The following is a 19,366-nucleotide window of genomic DNA, read 5'->3' on the forward strand; positions in this document are numbered from 1 at the left end:
CACTGAAAATGTCTTGCAGTGGCCATTCATGACATCTGGGACGACGCCAAACATTTTCCAGTAGGTTTCACAGGGTTAACTCATGAGCTGATCTAGCTCGATTTTGCTGGTGGGGGCATTCGGGGGCATCTGGCGGGCACGACCCATCACTGAAATGTCTGGCAGTGGCCATTCATGATACCCGGGACTACGCCGAACATTTTCCAGTCGGTTTCATCAGGTTAACTCACAGAGCTAATCTAGTTCAATTTTGGGGTCCCTTTCTAATGGCCCTTCTGACCACACCCACCAGAATGTGCCCAGCAGAGGTCCATTTCCTTACATGGACATGCACATGGACCATTGCTATATACATGAAAATTGGTTAACTTTCTAGCTAGGCAGGCTTTCCCCCTGGGCTCCCGGACTACACCTGCTGTCCTCCTTAGTCCAGCCAGATGGCAACTTGGTATAATGTCCGATTCACGTGTTCCATACGAGCCTGTGCTTGCGGAAGTGGTTACGGAAGGTTTGACGTCAGTTGCGTCTTGACGTTGCAAAGACTTGCTTCCTCGGATCATTGACTTTTCCACATTGAGTTGAGCTGTCAGATGATGCAAATGAATTGCTCAATGAAGTTGAAGCGAGGGCCAGGGAATTTGAACCTTCAGTAGCTGAAGGAAATACCTTCCGTGCTTCCCAAGATGACTCTTTTTTCCCTGCCGTTGAATTATGATGTCGTATCAGATCCACTAAAGGCATGGAAGGACTTTTCTTCGCAAAGTTCAAGGCTGATGGGGTTTTGGTCCCAGTACTCCAATGTGGGACCCTTAGCACTCATTTATTTCTTCCACTCAGCAAAGGCTTCTTCTGCCCTGAGCTGCCCGTCATGGTGGCCTTTCAAAAGTCACTAGGCATCTCTCTGCAGGTTGGCTAGTGATGGCACAGTTACCTGAAGGGAATTTCGTGTCCTGGTTAAGTCTGTTGCATGAAGGAAAGGGTCTGCAGTTGCCATCGTCAGTTTTAGTCCAGCCGATTTGCACTTTCTTTTTTTTTTTTTTTTTTTTTTTTTTTTTTTGTATACAATATCGAGGCTCGTGAAAGAGCGAACATTAATCACACAGAAAGACAAACCGACACATAAAACATATAACATAGGGAGCGGTAGACAAGATGGGGAGAGAGGGGGAAGGACACAAACACAACATTTGAGAGCAGGGACCGAGAGACATGGAGACATCGAGAGATCTGAGAGAGGGCGAGGGCTTTGGGGGGGGGGGGGCGTGGGAAGGGGGCAGTGGGAGAGGTATAAAACATATGGACACTGCCAGGACTTCCAGGAAAGAAGTTGGAATTTCAAACAAGGTGGATCTGGGGTGAATTAGCGGGGGTAGAAAAGATCAAGGTTTTGGATGGGGGAAGATAAGAGATGGTGGTGAACAGCTGTTTTAAAGACCTGGAGGGAGGAGTGGGATTGAAGGGAGTGAGGGAGTTTGTTCCAGAGGCGGGAGAAAAGAGGAATGAAAGAGTGAAGGTGAGCGGAGAGCCGAGATTTCGGCAGTTTAACCATCAGAGGGTTGCTGGCAGATCTTGTGCGACCTGTAGGAATATTTGGGGGACAGAGCACAGAGAGAGCTGGGGGTGCAAGGCCGGAGAGGAGTCGGTAGAAGACAGAAAGACCACCTACCTGCCTGCGGTGAGTGAGTGAAAGGCCCTCAGAGATAGCTTCATCGCGGGAGATTCCAATAATTCTGAAAGCTTTGGTTTCAACAGCGTGAAGCCGAGCTAGGTGTGAGGCAGGAGCACCGGCCCATAGGGGAGAACAGTATTCCATTGAGCTGCGGATGAAAGCCTTGTATGTGGTGAGGAGCTCAGGTGTGCCGAGGAAGGACTTCGCACGACGGAGGATGCCCAGTCGGCGACTGGCTTTGGAGGCCAGCTTGGAAATGTGGTTTTTCCAAGAAAGATCATGGCAGATAGTGAGACCCAAAATCTTGAGCGACAGAACTTCTTGGAGAGGATTGTTGAGAAAGTAGATGGGAGGGTTGTCCAGTCGATCTTTTCGGAGAGACATAGTAAGAGTGTGAGATTTGTCAGGATTGAAAGACATGTTCCACTTGTTTGACCAGTCTGTGATTTTGTCCAGGTCTTCAGAGAGTGAGGAGGCAGCAGACTGCCGATCTGAGGGAAGAGGAATGGAGCGGCAGAGAGTGGAGTCATCAGCAAAGAGATAGAGAGGATTTTCGAGAGAGTCAGAGAGATCATTGATGAAGACCAGAAAAAGCATGGGGCCCAGAACACTGCCTTGGGGAACTCCAGCCTGAACAGGAAGAGGAGATGAGAGAAACCCATTCAGGGCCACACGTTGACGACGACTAGAGAGGAAGTCCGCCAGCCATGCGTGGAGATTTCCATGGATACCAAAGGAGGAGAGTTTGGTGAGCAGAGCGGGGTGCCAGACCGTGTCGAAGGCACGTGATATGTCGAGGGAGACAGCTCTAATTTCCTGTTTGGCATTGAGGACCTCCATCCATTGTTGAGACAGCAGAAGCAGCATGTCCAGAGTAGAGTGACCTGGTCTGAAACCAAATTGATGATCAGAGATCAAGCCATTGGAGAAGAGGAAAGATTTCATATCAGAAGCAATGATGGATTCCATGACTTTGCTGATAATTGGGAGAAGGCTGATTGGTCTGTAGTTGCTAGGATCTGTTTTTGCACCTTTTTTGTGCAAAGCGGTGATGTTGGCTGATTTCCAAGCAGATGGCAGTTGACCTTGAGCAAAAGAGAGGGTGAAGAGAACAGAGAGAGGGTGAGATAGAGCAGCAGAGCAGGATTTTAGGACCCGTGGGCTGATGCCGTCGGGTCCAGTTGCAGAATCAGAGTCGAGGGTTGACAGAAACTTTTCCACCTTGTCAGGAGGAAAGGACACGGAGTCCAGGAGCAGCAGGGTACGACTGGGTATGGTGGGTACAGAGAGGGATGGGTTTGGGACACAAGATTTAGAGGCAAACACAGAGTTGAGGCATTCAGCTTTTTCACGTGCGGAGTCAGCTGTGTAGCCGTTTGAGGTAAGGGAGGGGATGGAGGGGGAACAAACACCAGAAACGGATTTGACCAGACGCCACCAGGATTTGGAAGAGGGAGACAGATAAGAGAGTTCGGTCTTGAGAACGGAGAGATATTGTTTCCTGGCTCTCCTGAGGGTGGACACACACTTGTTTCGGGCTTTGTGAAAGGAAATGAGATTTCCTTCCGTTGGATTTGCTTTCCAGGAGACGAAGGCAAGTTGTTTCTGGGCAACAGCCTCACCACAAGATTCCGTGTACCATGGACGGGAGGAAGGGTATGACAACTGAAGACGAGATGGGATAAATCTGTGCATGAGAGAGAGCAATTTACTTTGGAAGAATTCCCAGATGAGTTTCCTCTGGTATGTGACCTTTAACTTTCACCTGACCTTTAGCGAAACCACCCAGCCCAGGCATCCCACTCCAGAATATTTCCTAAAGACCTTCGCAATGTGTGTGCAAAGTTTGAAGCTTTGATCCAGTGTGTCAAGCTCTCGTAAACATTTGGCCATCAGTCATCGGACTACGGCTACAACTCTGATCATCGCAATGTCTGCCCACTTCCACACAATGGCCCCTAGTCCACCTGCCCTCTTCATGGCCACTCGCCCACCCGCCCCGCTCTCGTTATGGCTGCTCACTCAGCGCGTTTACAAGTGAGGATTGCTTAGTTGCCTGTCTCACGTTCACCTGAGATGGCCGCTCACTTGCTCATTGGTAGACCGCTTGCGCTGCCCATTCTCACACAGATGCCCACAAGCGGCGGCTGCTCTCCATCGAGTTTCGCCCACTCTCCTGTTGCTCGTGCCGTCATTCAACCAAATTCGCCAATGAATACTGCTCTCTCAAGTCAGTACCTTTTTGCTTTTCAGGACATGTATGAATTAACTTAGCTTTCAGCCAAGTGTGGACAAAGCACTTTCTCCTGTTCTGGGTAAACGTTTCATGAAGAAACTAGAACGCCCATCTTTGACGCCGATATTGGCATCAAAATGTAATAACTTCATCTTTGCATCATAATTTATAGTTAGGTAGTTAAGAGGAAGCATCATTCATTTTTTCAGGAAAGCACCAAATTTGGCACAGATACAGTATGGACCTATACAATTATTGTTTTCCTGAGGGGCGCCCAAAAATTCAGAAATTTTGAAATTAAAATTAAACCCTGAGGGGCGCTGTGAAAAGGGGGAGAAAACGGGTATGAATTCGAACTGTAGATTCTGATATTGTGGTCTTGGCAATAGCACACTACTTTACCTACCAGTCACACGGTGTGGAGGAACTCTGGATTGCCATTGGCACTGGTAAAAGCTACCGCTACCTTGCCATCCATAAAATTGCCACCGGCCTTGGCCGTAGGAAGTCTGAGTCTTTGCCATTATTTCATGCCTTCACTGGCTGTGACACAGTGTCATTTTTTGCCCAAATTGGGAAAAAGACAGCCTGGAAGGCTTGGGAGGCATACCCCAGCATCACCCAGACCTTTCATGCTCTCGCTTATAGGCCATCAGTGGACGCTAATACTATGGAACTACAGAGCATAGAAAGATATGTTGCCATCCTCTATGACCGGACTACCGATAAAAAGACAGTGAATGACATGCGCCGACACTTGTTCACGAAGAAGGCAAGAACAATTGATCACATTCCCCCAACAGCAGACGCCTTCGAACAACACCTAAAACGTGCATGTTTTCAGGCTGGACATGCATGGAGTCAGGCACTTGTGCCCTACCCAGAACTTCCATCACCAGCTGATTGGGGCTGGATGAAAACAGGGACTTCTTGGACACCAATTTGGACCACAATACCACTGATACTGGAGGCATGTTCAGAGCTTACAAGCTGCCATTGTAAGTCGGCCTGTAAAGGCAACTGTAAATGCTCCAGGGCAAATCTGCCCTGCACATCACTGTGTGACTGCGATGGACAGTGGTTGTAGTACTACGCGTCTGTGCGAGAGCCTCCACCTTTCAAGTGCCCACAATATTTTAAGTTAAAACTGCAACTGTGTGTAACTTTGATTAATTAATACCATTTCATTGTTATCAGAGACCAATAAAACAATGTGTATCACTTGGAATTGAAATTTTACCTAAAATACTGTGAGAGATTCAAGGAAAATGGAAAAAAGGGTGGTCATGTTGAAATTCAATATGGCGGCCACCAGGGGTTCTGAATATTTGGGCGCCCCTCAGGAAAACAATTGTATAGGTCCACACTACATCTGTGCCAAATTTGGTGCTTTCCTGAAAAAATGAACGATACGCCCTATTTTTCGGTCTCAACTGCCTAAGTATTACACTTATACCATGTTTGGTCTAAATTCCATCACTGGTTCACAAGTTAGCTTGGAAAGAAAATTTTATTTAACGAATGGGACCTCTGACCTTTGACCTCTTGACCCCATAATGTAATCCGTTTTTCTTTACATAATAATAGGTTGTTATGTTTGATGGGGTAGGGATACCTTAGTCCAGGTAGATTGCATAGGTAGTGTGCTCTGACTGTCGTGAAGAAGAAGAAACCTCGATGTATAATAAGTAGGAAATTTGTGTTGACTGGATGTCGGGTAAGCTTGTATCTTCATCCCCATCAGAGGGGTGGGGCTTGTTAATTAGCAAGGGATTATGGGTAATTAATTCCCTGTTAGTAATTGCCTTTGTCATCTTTTCCTGTGTTCCTTATGACACCGCGCTAGAAAACAAAATAACAACAACAGGCATTTTAACGCCATTTTCCCTGCCAGAGCGGGAGTTAGCCTTGCAGGCCCCATGACAATCTTCTCCATTTTGCCCTATTTTCTGCATCTCCCCTTGTTAACCCCCTTGCCCGCATTTCTTCTTCCAGCACCTTTAGCCAAGTCTTTCTCGGTCTTCTCCGTCCTTTACTTCCTTCTCCATTCATTTGGATCATTCTTCTCAACCAGTCACTTTCATCCTTCCTCAACACATGACCAAACCATCTCAACCTGTTTCTCTTCACAGCATCCATCACAGGCTCTATTCCCATCATCTTTCGCAATTCATCATTTGTCTTCCTCTCTCTCAACGATACTCCACACATCCACCGAACCATTCACATTTCCACCCTTTCCAGCCTTCGTTGCTGCTCTACGTTCATTACCCATGTCTCGCTCCCATAAATGATACCACTTCTCACACATGCAGCATACACCTTTCCCTTCAGCTTCAACGACACTCCCCTCCTCGTCAACACGCCACTCAGTTCCCGAAACTTCTTCCATGCCTGAGTAGCAACCGTTGCCGAGTCTGATCCACCTTCTCCATTCAGCATGTCTCCTATCTGCAGCTCCCTCTGTGCACACCTTACACTTGAATGTAGCTGCCACACTGGTTAATGACCCTCTCAGACCACTACATTTTTGATGAACCCACTCAGCGCACATTGTACATTGAATGGAGTTCACTCCGACATCTTCCTGCACACAGCACACGGCCACCTCCCAGCTCTTTCCACCTCACCACATGCTTTACCATTTGCCATCACCTTTGTTTTTCCGATATTCACCTTCAGACCTTTTGTCTCCATACATTCCTTCCACTTGTTCATCTTTTCCTTAAGTCCATCCATACTTTCCGCAATCAACACCAGATCATCTGCAAACAACAACTCCCACGCTAAACCCTCCTTTACGTTCCGAGCCAGCACCTCCATCACAGCTACAAATAGTAGTGGACTTAGTACCGACCCCTGATGCACTCCCACCTTCACCTCAAACTCACCACTGTTGCCGCCCTTCGTCCTTACAGCTGTGTGCGCTCTCTCGTACATTGCCATCACTACTCTGATCAACCATTCCTCCACTCCTAACTTCCTCAATGCCCATGTCAATACTTCGCGTGGAACCTTATCGAATGCTTTCTCCAGATCAAAAAACCCAGGAAACAACTTCTTCCTCTTCTCCATGTACTTCTCCTGCAACTGCCTTACAATAAAAAGCGCGTCTGGTTAGCCTGGAAAAGCGCGTCTGGTTCACAAGTTAGCCTGGAAAAATATTTTTTTTAACCTAATGGGACCTCTGACCTTTTGACCCCATAATCGATTCCGGTTATCTTTAAATCATTATACTTACTTGTACCACGTTTGACTTTGTTCCCTTCAGCCGTTCTTAAGTTATCGGAGGAACGAAAACCTACACATGTGCACGGATGGACGCACAGACGGACAACCTGAAAAAAAAAATTTAAAAAGAAGAGTGCAAAAGATTGTACAAAATATAATCGATAAATACACACGGTGGGAGGCCAAACCCAAGCAAAATTTTAAAGATTCGTTTGAACATCTTTTGGACTGTCTTTGCAAAATGAAAAAGAAAAAATACCAAAAGGTCAAATTTAATGGCACGTGCACACACTTCATACAAATTCACCTTGAGCAGTCGTCACTACCTACATACGAATGCAACAAGAAACATCTGAAATACAAGCTGGATGTATGTAAACTACATTTGCAGGACTCACCACAACCTTTTCCGACAAGGCATGCAGAAGTAGGAGGCGGCGCCGAAAATTGCAATTGCAAGTTCGATTGCAAAGAATGCATAAGTTATCCACACGTACTTGTAGAAGACGCCCTTGAGAATTGTGAGGACAACTCTGATTGTATACAGTAGCAACACTACCATCCAAACTGAGACAAAAAAAATGTCAGCAAACGGTAAAAACAGGAATAGTCCCAAAATACGAATCCATAATGAGTTCAACGAAGTTGAGTTGAGTGAGGGATGACAAAAGAAGAGCTCCGTCCGTGTTTTGACACCGATGGAATAAAATTGGGATATCAAGGCCCAAGCACCCCACCAAATGACTGAAAAGTTAGACTGCCCATGGAATCGAGAAATAATGTCAAAAACACAAATCCACTACTTACCCACAGGGGAGGCATCTGTGGGAGAGAGAGAGACAGAAAAAACACACACACACACACACACACACACACACACACACACACACACACACACACACACACACACACACACACAAGTTACCATAAATTAAAAAGAAAACAAGTCCGAAAGTCTAACAGCGGCGTGGCCAGTCTTGTTTGATACTTTAGACTTTAGAGGATAGTATGATCTTGGTGGAGATACCAGTAGCAATTAATGTAAGTATTATATTATTTTGAAGTACTCTCAGTCTCTAAGCTGCTGTCGCCTTGGGAAGTGAAGAGATTACATTGAGACACCGGTTTATTCTATTTTCGAGTCAACAATGAACCAACCATACACCGCTTCAATCCAGTAACTTTGCAGTCATGACAAAGGGATTGCAGTGTTTCGATTTTATTTACAATATTATGCATCCATATTGTCCACCCCTTGGGTTCTGCCCTACCACTCATTGCTACCTGCTTCCCTTGTTTGTCCGTTTCTCTGTTTGTCCGCAATATTTTTGTCACGATTCATCCTCTCCTTTTCCATTATTGTCCTCAATTATTTTCCAGAACAAATGCCACAAACGAGAAAACGTTTCCTTGTCAGAAATACATCTCCATCCAAACAAACAAAGAAAGCACACATTAAAGAAGCAGAATGACAGCAGAATGCTCGACAACAAGAGACTAAGGAGAAACCGACCTTAAACAGGGGAATGAGGCCATTTGGGCTAACATTGCCATGGTGCACTCCCAGGTTAATTTTTTAAATTATATTTTTCCAAAAGCTCTAAACATCAATCTTATTGATGGTTTACTCAAGTCTAAATCTTTACCTCTTTACTTTACCTCTTTTAGGTGTGTTGAAGTGACAAGTGACACTTGGAGGCCCATAATGTCTGCCACTGTAGGCCTGAGTAGTATTGTTTTGTTGTTTCTGGCCCACTGTGTCCCAACGATGGTTCAACATGGTTCAATATGGTTCAATGTGGTTCAACATGGTCCACTATGGTTCAACATGGTTCGTTCGATGTGGTTCAACATGGTTCAACATGGTCCAAAAACATGGTTCATTTTTCAATTTTTCCAAATTTTTTTAAATTTCATTTTCAATTTTTTTATTTTCTCAAATTTTTCATTTTTCGCAAATTTTTTTTATTTTCTATTTTTCAATTTCCAATTATTTTGAGAAATATATAATTTGTGAATTATATATTTTAGTTTTTTATTTTAATTTCAATTTTTCTTTATTTCATAAGTCCTATTTGACATCTAGACTCCAGGCGTTGCTGTTCGATGTTAGTTATTCTAACTAATACATTCGCTATACTTATGTATTCATTAGTTTCCTCCACAATATATTCATCATACTTACGTATTCTTTAGTTTCCTCCTCAGTGCGTGGGTGTTTTCTTCCCAGTACCCCAGATCTTTTACTAAGCTCATCGGTGCTCATTGGTTCACGAGTTATCAAGTGACCACTATATTCGTCATGTGTGTGCATCTGTCTGTGTGTGTGTCTGTCTGTCCGCAGCATAACTACCCGATGATATCATCCGATTTTGATGAAACTTGGGTGGGAGGTTGATATCATGATCTAGTTGTGTCCTGCATAGAGTGGGCATATTGCGCCCATTGTGGGCGGAGCCACACCCGAAAAAGATGTCTTTTTAGGGGGTAATCGATTTCAAGCTACATCTTCTCCGAGGGGTTTGGTGGAATCTGACAGGGGTTTCGATATTTGGTTTCGGCCAATGTCATGTGTCTAGCCCCACTGAGCTCGATTTTTCATTTACGCCCCAAGGTCAAGGTCACAAGGTCATGAAATTTAGAAAAGTCGATTTTTGATGGTTTTTCACCCCTGATATGGTGAAATGTCGTACATCTTATATTAGCACATACATAATGAAATACAAGATTTCCAACAAATTTCAGAATCCTCGACCTTTGACCTTTGAAGGTCGCAAAGGTCAAAGTTTCAAAGTTGTCAGAATCGAACCGAATTTTCAGTATGCTGTGGCTAACTAACCTCATAACTGACTATACATTATTTTCTATCTCATTTCAAGGTCAGTAACCTTCGTTTTGACATTTCAAGGTCACAAAGGTCAAATTTTCAAAGTTGTCGGAATCGAACCAAATTTTTGGTATTGTGTAGCTAACTAGTCTCATAACAGATAATACCGCTCGCTCGTGAACCATCGTCGTCTCCTGACTTGTCTTGTTATATTTTTCCTCCTTCTCCCTCTCACTCTCTTCTTTCTCCCTTTCCTCCTTCTCTCTTTTTTTTTTTTTTTTTTTTTTTTTGTATACAAGATCGAGGCTCGTGAAAGAGCGAACATTAATCACACAGAAAGACAAACCGACACATAAAACATATAACATCGGGAGCGGTAGACAAGATGGGGAGAGAGGGGGAAGGACACAAGCACAACATTTGAGAGCAGGGACCGAGAGACATGGAGACATCGAGAGATCTGAGAGAGGGCGAGGGCTTTGGGGGGGGGGTGGCATGGGAAGGGGGCGGTGGGAGAGGTATAAAACATATGGACACTGCCAGGACTTCCAGGAAAGAAGTTGGAATTTCAAACAAGGTGGATCTGGGGTGAATTAGCGGGGGTAGAAAAGATCAAGGTTTTGGATGGGGGAAGATAAGAGATGGTGGTGAACAGCTGTTTTAAAGACCTGGAGGGAGGAGTGGGATTGAAGGGAGTGAGGGAGTTTGTTCCAGAGGCGGGAGAAAAGAGGAATGAAAGAGTGAAGGTGAGCAGAGAGCCGAGATTTCGGCAGTTTAACCATCAGAGGGTTGCTGGCAGATCTTGTGCGACCTGTAGGAATATTTGGGGGACAGAGCACAGAGAGAGCTGGGGGTGCAAGGCCGGAGAGGAGTCGGTAGAAGACAGAAAGACCACCTACCTGCCTGCGGTGAGTGAGTGAAAGGCCCTCAGAGATAGCTTCATCGTGGGAGATTCCAATAATTCTGAAAGCTTTGGTTTCAACAGCGTGAAGCCGAGCTAGGTGTGAGGCAGGAGCACCGGCCCATAGGGGAGAACAGTATTCCATTGAGCTGCGGATGAAAGCCTTGTATGTGGTGAGGAGCTCAGGTGTGCCGAGGAAGGACTTCGCACGACGGAGGATGCCCAGTCGGTGACTGGATTTGGAGGCCAGCTTGGAAATGTGGTTTTCCCAAGAAAGATCATGGCAGATAGTGAGACCCAAAATCTTGAGCGACAGAACTTCTTGGAGAGGATTGTTGAGAAAGTAGATGGGAGGGTTGTCCAGTCGATCTTTTCGGAGAGACATAGTAAGAGTGTGAGATTTGTCAGGATTGAAAGACATGTTCCACTTGTTTGACCAGTCTGATTTTGTCCAGGTCTTCAGAGAGTGAGGAGGCAGCAGACTGCCGATCTGAGGGAAGAGGAATGGAGCGGCAGAGAGTGGAGTCATCAGCAAAGAGATAGAGAGGATTTTCGAGAGAGTCAGAGAGATCATTGATGAAGACCAGAAAAAGCACGGGGCCCAGAACACTGCCTTGGGGAACTCCAGCCTGAACAGGAAGAGGAGATGAGAGAAACCCATTCAGGGCCACACGTTGACGACGACTAGAGAGGAAGTCCGCCAGCCATGCGTGGAGATTTCCATGGATACCAAAGGAGGAGAGTTTGGTGAGCAGAGCGGGGTGCCAGACCGTATCGAAAGCACGTGATATGTCGAGGGAGACAGCTCTAATTTCCTGTTTGGCATTGAGGACCTCCATCCATTGTTGAGACAGCAGAAGCAGCATGTCCAGAGTAGAGTGACCTGGTCTGAAACCAAATTGATGATCAGAGATCAAGCCATTGGAGAAGAGGAAAGATTTCATATCCGAAGCAATGATGGATTCCATGACTTTGCTGATAATTGGGAGAAGGCTGATTGGTCTGTAGTTGCTAGGATCTGTTTTTGCACCTTTTTTGTGCAAAGCGGTGATGTTGGCTGATTTCCAAGCAGATGGCAGTTGACCTTGAGCAAAAGAGAGGGTGAAGAGAACAGAGAGAGGGTGAGATAGAGCAGCAGAGCAGGATTTTAGGACCCGTGGGCTGATGCCGTCGGGTCCAGTTGCAGAATCAGAGTCGAGGGTTGACAGAAACTTTTCCACCTTGTCAGGAGGAAAGGACACGGGGTCCAGGAGCAGCAGGGTACGACTGGGTATGGTGGGTACAGAGAGGGATGGGTTTGGGACACAAGATTTAGAGGCAAACACAGAGTTGAGGCATTCAGCTTTTTCACGTGCAGAGTCAGCTGTGTAGCCGTTTGAGGTAAGGGAGGGGATGGAGGGGGAACAAACACCAGAAACGGATTTGACCAGACGCCACCAGGATTTGGAAGAGGGAGACAGATAAGAGAGTTCGGTCTTGAGAACGGAGAGATATTGTTTCCTGGCTCTCCTGAGGGTGGACACACACTTGTTTCGGGCTTTGTGAAAGGAAATGAGATTTCCTTCCGTTGGATTTGCTTTCCAGGAGACGAAGGCAAGTTATTTCTGGGCAACAGCCTCACCACAAGATTCCGTGTACCATGGACGGGAGGAAGGGTATGACAACTGAAGACGAGATGGGATAAATCTGTGCATGAGAGAGAGCAATTTACTTTGGAAGAACTCCCAGGATGAGTTGATGTTAGAGGTGGTAGAGATGGGAGACCAGTCCAGATGATTGATGGCTGCTTGAAGACCGTGCCAGTTGGCCTGAGTGAAATGCCAGACTCGTCGACGCTGAGCAGGCTCCCTGAGGATGGTCAGAGAGATGTCCACTTTAACAAGGACATGATCAGATGATCCGATCGGAGCAGAAGAAGAGCAGCAGACATTTTCAGGGAAGTTAGTCATAACCAAGTCCAGAAGAGAAGATGTTCCGTTGACTGAGATCCGGGTCGGGAAATTGACAGATTGTGTCAGTCCCAGTGAGTCGCAGAAGTCCTTTGCTGAGGAGCCATGGCTGGTGAGAGAGGTACCCACACCCAGCCAACTGGCATGATGACAGTTGAAATCACCACATATGAGGAAGAGAGAGTTGGGATGAGTAGATAGAAGTTGGTCCATATCATCAGACAGCGAGATGTAGATGGAGTCATCACTGTTTGGTGGACGGTACAACACAACACACATTCTCCCTACTCTTCCTTCTCCTTTTTCTCCCTCTCTTCCTTCTCCTTTTTCTCCCTCTCTTCCTTCTCCTTTTTCTCCCATTCGTCCTTAACCTTCTCCCATTCCTCCTTCACCTTCTCCCTTTCCTCCTTAACCTTCTCCCATTCGTCCTAAACCTTTTCTCCTTCTCCTTTTCCTCATTCTCCTTTTTCTCCCTCTCTTCCTCATCCCTGCTACCCTTAAACTTTAAAGCATCTCCCCAAAGAACATTATAGATATATTCATCTGGATTTTGAGCTATTCTTGTATTTATAATTATTTTTCTCATAATAGGATACCAATAGGATTTATTGACAATTTCTAAAAGTTTTATATTTCATAACTTTGAGAAGTTGATTTTTATTTTATATTTTAATCAAGTCTCTATTTGTGGGTTTAGCAATATCTGTATAGGGCCAATCCTTAATTCCAAAAATCCCATATCTATTTTCTAATTCATAAGGAATGTAATATCTAACACCCTTTTCTTGTCGGTATCCCTGAATACAAAAATAATAATTCTCTTGAAGTCTTTTTTCTGCCATTTTATATTAAAATGTTTATGTTTTTGAAATATACATGAGATTAATATTATGACAGGTAATGCCGCCCCATCTTCCCACTACCAAATCGGTTTGTATTCCTCGGCTTTGTATATTTATCTCATTTCCTTCCTTCTTTGTCATATAAACTATCCCTTTGCTATCATTTCTATTTTATTCTCGAAATCGTGTATTTGTTGTTTGCAAATTGTGCTTCCACATTTCTCCTTATCCACACCAAGCGGACAATAGTATTCTTTACTAGACCGATTCAAATCATATAGGTCTTTTAAGTTCATCGAAAAATACCAATTATACCCTAAATCAAACATATCATACAGCCATTTATCCATTCGCATATTAACTATATGTCCTTCTTTATAAAATTCAATTGTAAGCAGATAGTTAAATTTAACAACACCCCCTCACTTTATCACATTAGTCCAAGATTTCTTATCATCAGGTGTATATGGTGAGCTTGTAAAACAGGAACAGGATGCAGATAATACACTTGTAGGTCGTGGATTTATTATTACTAAAATAATTTTCCAAGGTTTTCCCCCTTTTAAAATCAGACCCTCTTAAAGCTTCTTCTTACATTGATTTTCCAGAGGATATAAAACCTAAAAAGGTGGTTTTTAATATTCAAAACAAAGATAATAAATGTTTCCTATGGTATATTCTCGCCCACCTTTATCCTCAAAATAAGCATCAAGAAAGAGTATCTCGTTATAAGAAATATGAGAATACGCTAAATGTTAAAGATTTTAAATTCCCAATATCATTAAAAGATATTCCTAAATTTGAAAAGATGAATAATCTACCTGTTCATGTATTTAGATTAACAGATAGAAACAAAATTCAGATTTTGAAACATTCTAATAATTATAAAAATGATGAAACTCATATTGACCTTTCATATTATAATTTGGAAGAAAATTCACATTATGCTTACATCAAAAATTTATCAAGATTAACCACTTCACAAGTGTGTAATAGAGCTAATAAAACATACCCCTGTAAGCATTGTCTTAACTTCTTTCATACTCAAGAAAGAATAAACAAGCATTCAAAATACTGTAGCAAACATATAATATATATGAATATGTAGCGTACATAAATCCACCATAATTAATATTATTAAATTAATATGCTGGGGCAAGGTTCAAATGTATCATTCGAAGATTTCAACAAAACTATGAAACATCAATTCGTGATATATGTTGACTTTGAAAGTATCCTTGAAACAGTAGATACTGCTTCTCCAGACCCTAAAGGGTCTTACATGAGTAAATATCAAAAACATACTCCTTGTGGTTTCTGTTATTATATCAAATCATCCGTAGGTGATAAATACAACTTAGAACTTTATAAAGGAGAAGATGATTCAGAGGAGTTTGCGAGGCGAGTGGAAAGGGATTGTGTTTGATTGTCTAAAATAATGAAAAAAACCAGTATACCACCAATGTGCTTCACAAAAAAAGAGAAAATTATGTTTAGAGATAATAATATATGTCAAATTTGTGATGAGAAAATTGATGAAAATGAAAAGGTTAGAGACCATTATCATCTTACAGGTAAATATAGAGGTCCAGCTCATGAAAGTTGTAATGATTACAAACTCCCCTCTTGCATTCCAGTCTTTCTTCACAAGAACGCACATTATGATACAACAACAACACAACATGCATTTTAAAGGCCATTTTCCCTGCTAGAGCGGGGGTTAGCCTTGCGGTCCCCATGACAATCTTCTCCATTTTGCCCTATTTTCTGCATCTCTCCTTGTTAACCCCCATGCCCGCATTTCTTCTTCCACCATCTTTAGCCAAGTCTTTTTCGGTCTTCCCCGTCCTCTGCTTCCTTCTACATTCATTTCCATCACTCTTCTCAACCAGTCACTTTCATCCTTCCTCAACACATGACCAAACCATCTCAACCTGTTCCTCTTCACAGCATCAATCACAGGCTCTATTCCCATCATCTTTCGCAATTCATCATTTGTCTTCCTCTCTCTCAACGATACTCCACACATCCACCGAACCATTCGCATTTCCACCCTTTCCAACCTTCGTTGCTGCTCTACGTTCATTACCCATGTCTCGCTCCCATAAATCATAACACTTCTCACACATGCAGCATACACCTTTCCCTTCAGCTTCAACGACACTCCCCTCATCATCAGCACGCCACCCAGTTCCCGAAACTTCTTCCATGCACATCTCACTCGAGCAACCGTTGCCGAGTCTGATCCACCTTCTCCATTCAGCATGTCTCCGAGGTAGCAAAATGTTTTCACACCTTCCAGCTTCACGCCGTCTCCAAGATCCAACTCAACATTTCCTCCATCTGCAGCTCCCTCTGTGCACACCTTACATTTGAATGTAGCTGCCACACTGGTTAATGACCCTCTCAGACCACTACATTTTTGATGAACCCACTCAGCGCACATTGTACATTGAATGGAGTTCACTCCGACACCCTTCCTACACACAGCACAGGGCCACTTCCCAGTTCTTTCCACCTCACCACATGCTTTACCACTTGCCATCACCTTCATCTTTCCGATATTCACCTTCAGACCTTTTGTCTCCATACATTCCTTCCACTTGTTCATCTTCTCCTTCAGTCCATCCATACTTTCTGCAATCAACACCAGATCATCTGGATACAACAACTCACACGGTAAACCCTCCTTTACGTTCCGAGCCAGCACCTCCATCACAGCTACAAATAGTAGTGGACTTAGTACCGACCCCTGATGCACTCCCACCTTCACCTCAAACTCACCACTGTTCCCGTCCTTCGTCCTTACAGCTGTGCGCGCTCTTTTGTACATTGCCATCACTACTCTGATCAACCATTCCTCCACTCCTAACTTCCTCAATGCCCATGTCGAATTATGAAGTCATAATGGAGGCACTTGTGACATCAGCATTAACATATGTTATTCTCCATGGAGAGCACTTTACAATGAGCCACGTTTAATTTATTTCCATGCAGCGGTTTCAGTGATATAGAGGTGCAAACTTTTTCGGTTTTTCCAAGATGGCGCCCGTACCACGTGAAATATGACATCATAATTTGCATGAAACATTCTGCAGGAGGAGCCGCTACTTTGATGAAAATTTTGTCAGTTTGATGAAAAAGGAGCTGATGGTGGTATCTTTAAAAATACGAAACACAGTAAACATGGTTATTGATATAACGAAAAAGTCTAGGTGCTACAAAAACGTACATCACTCATCTCCACAGGTATGTTCTTTACTAACACCCCGGCTGCTTTTCTGGGGTTGGACGACTGCTGCTGTCTTGAGTCACTCGGATCCTTGTGCACACTGAGATGAACAACACCCAAGTGGGAGAAACACATAACCCAAACCGACATGTTACCATTATAAATATGTTACCAAAGATAGATAAATATGATTTACACGCACATTTAAATGATTATGATGATACAAATATGATTTACACGCACATTTAAATGATTATTATACAAATATGATTTACACGCACATTTAAATGATTATGATGATACAAATATGATTTACAATGAATACAATAAATAAATAAAATATATAACATAACATTTTTTAAATACAGTCGGACGCCGCTATTCCCGGTTCCGCTATTCACGGAATACGCATATTCGCAGTTGAAAAAATGCGACATGTTTCTCTATTCACGGAAAAATGTCCCGATAATTCGCGGGTTTTTTCTTTTTGCGGCTGTGTTCCACAAAATCACGGTTTTTATTATTTTGGCGGCTGCGTTCAGCGAACTTGCGGGTTTTTCTTTTTGCGGCTGTGTTCCACGAAATCACGGTTTTTATATTTTGGCTGCTGTGTTCAGCGAATTTGCGGTTTTTTTCTTTTTGCAGCCGTGTTCCACGAAATCACGGTTTATTTTCTTTTGGCGGCTGTGTTCGGCAAATTCGTGGGTTTTTTCTTTTTGCGGCTGTGTGCCACAAAATCAGTTTTTTATTTTGGCGGCTGTGTTCGGCGAATTCGCGGGTTTTTTCTTTTTGCGACTGTGTTCCATGAAATCACAGTTTTTTTTTCTTTTTGCGGCTGTGCTCGGCGAATTCGCGGGTTTTTTCTTTTTGCGGCTGTGTGCCACGAAATCACCGTTTTTTTCTTTTGGCGGCTATGTTCGGCGAATTCACGGGTTTTTTCTTTTTGCGGCCTTGTGCCACAAAATCACAGTTTTTTTTTCTTTTGGCGGCTGTGTTCGGCGAATTTGCGGGTATTACCTTTTTGCGGCTGTGTTCCATGAAATGACAGTTTTTTTTCCTTTTTGCGGCTGTGTTCGGCGAATTCGCGGGTTTTTTCTTTTGGCGGCTGTGTTCGGCGAATTCGCGGGTTTTTTCTTTTTGCGGCTGTGTTCCATGAAATCACAGTTTTTTTTTTCTTTTTGCGGCTGTGTTCGGCGAATTCGCGGGTTTTTTCTTTTTGTGGCCGTTAGGGTGCATCAAACGCCCCTATGTCAAGAAAACAATCTGTCCCAAATTTTATTTTGTTCCAGTCATAAAATAAAGTTCCTATGCAAAATTTGGTAAGGTTTTGATATCATCTTCTGGGTCCACCTCAGCAAATTAGATTTTGAGTCGGTAGTATCAGAGTCAGAAATTTGACACGCAGCTGTTTTGAGGCCCATAAATAAAAATGAAAGCATTGACCGATTGCTACATACAATAGCTCTTTGGAAAGGTATTATTGTGCTCTGTAGCAATATATAATCATCATAGGGATAGGGATATAATTCACTTATACACAAATAGTCAAAATCATGATTTTATTGGTATAATCATATGTATTGTTACAGACGCGGCTTTAGATGTTATATTGACCGAGCGGTGGTGTATTTAACCGCGTCCGAACAGTTACTCCCTGATTAGAACCCGATTTCACCCGACGTTGACCAGATCGCCCCACAGATATTCAATCGGGAAATCTCTAAAGCGACCGCAAGAGAATGAAAAAGAAGAAGAAGAATACGGAGGAAGAACAGATTTATTATACACACACAAGCAATGGATGGAAGAAGCAGTAACACAGCGAATCGTTAACTTACACTATTCATTTTTACTTAACCCCAAGACAACGAGCAGGACAGGACGTTCACACTTACACAGGGGATAATGCAGGCAGGTAGGGCTTGAGGTGAATTGCTTGAGAGGGAGGCAAAGTCGGGAGGCAGCAGCTCGCAATTCCTCGCGGTTTTGGCGGGAAAACCCTCCGTCGCGTATCCGCTGCGGTAGACGTCACGCGCTGGCTCGGCACAGCTGCTCCTCTTCTTGTGGTGGAGCCGTCTCCCTCCTTTCAGCGCGTCTCTCCAAAGCTGGTTTCCTTGCCGAGTACCTCTCCTCTTTGGCTTGGAGCGTTTCGCATCTCACCGCTCCTCTTGGTGCCGCCTCTTCGTTCCTCTCCCAGGTCATCTCCCAAGGCCTCTCACAAGTCATCTCCCAAGGCCTCTGATAAAGCAGTCCCTTACAGTCGCTTTTATCACCTCGGGCGGAATCAAGCCGCCGGCTGCGAGGGCACGCCTACCGGGTCGCTCACCGCGGTGCTGATTGGCCGTTAGGGCTGGTTCACTCCTTCCCTCTTATAACGAGGTGGAGACACGCCTTTCTTCTCCAACCCTACCTCGTGGCCAGTGGTGGTTGAAGAAAACCGCCCAAAATGCGGAAGGCAAATGGAAGGGAGGTTTTGGGA

General features: G+C 44.0%; 1 protein-coding gene across 1 annotated transcript in view; it reads left to right on the plus strand.

Moving 5' to 3' along the window:
* LOC137438099 (uncharacterized) overlaps positions 1 to 19,366 on the plus strand; it is a 144,171-nt gene that overhangs the window by 57,411 nt on the left and 67,394 nt on the right. The window lies entirely within an intron of this gene.

The sequence above is a fragment of the Myxine glutinosa genome, chromosome 12 (genome assembly GCF_964187855.1).
Source record: "Myxine glutinosa chromosome 12, kmMyxGlut1.1, whole genome shotgun sequence".
NCBI classification, from domain to species: Eukaryota; Metazoa; Chordata; class Myxini; order Myxiniformes; family Myxinidae; genus Myxine; species Myxine glutinosa.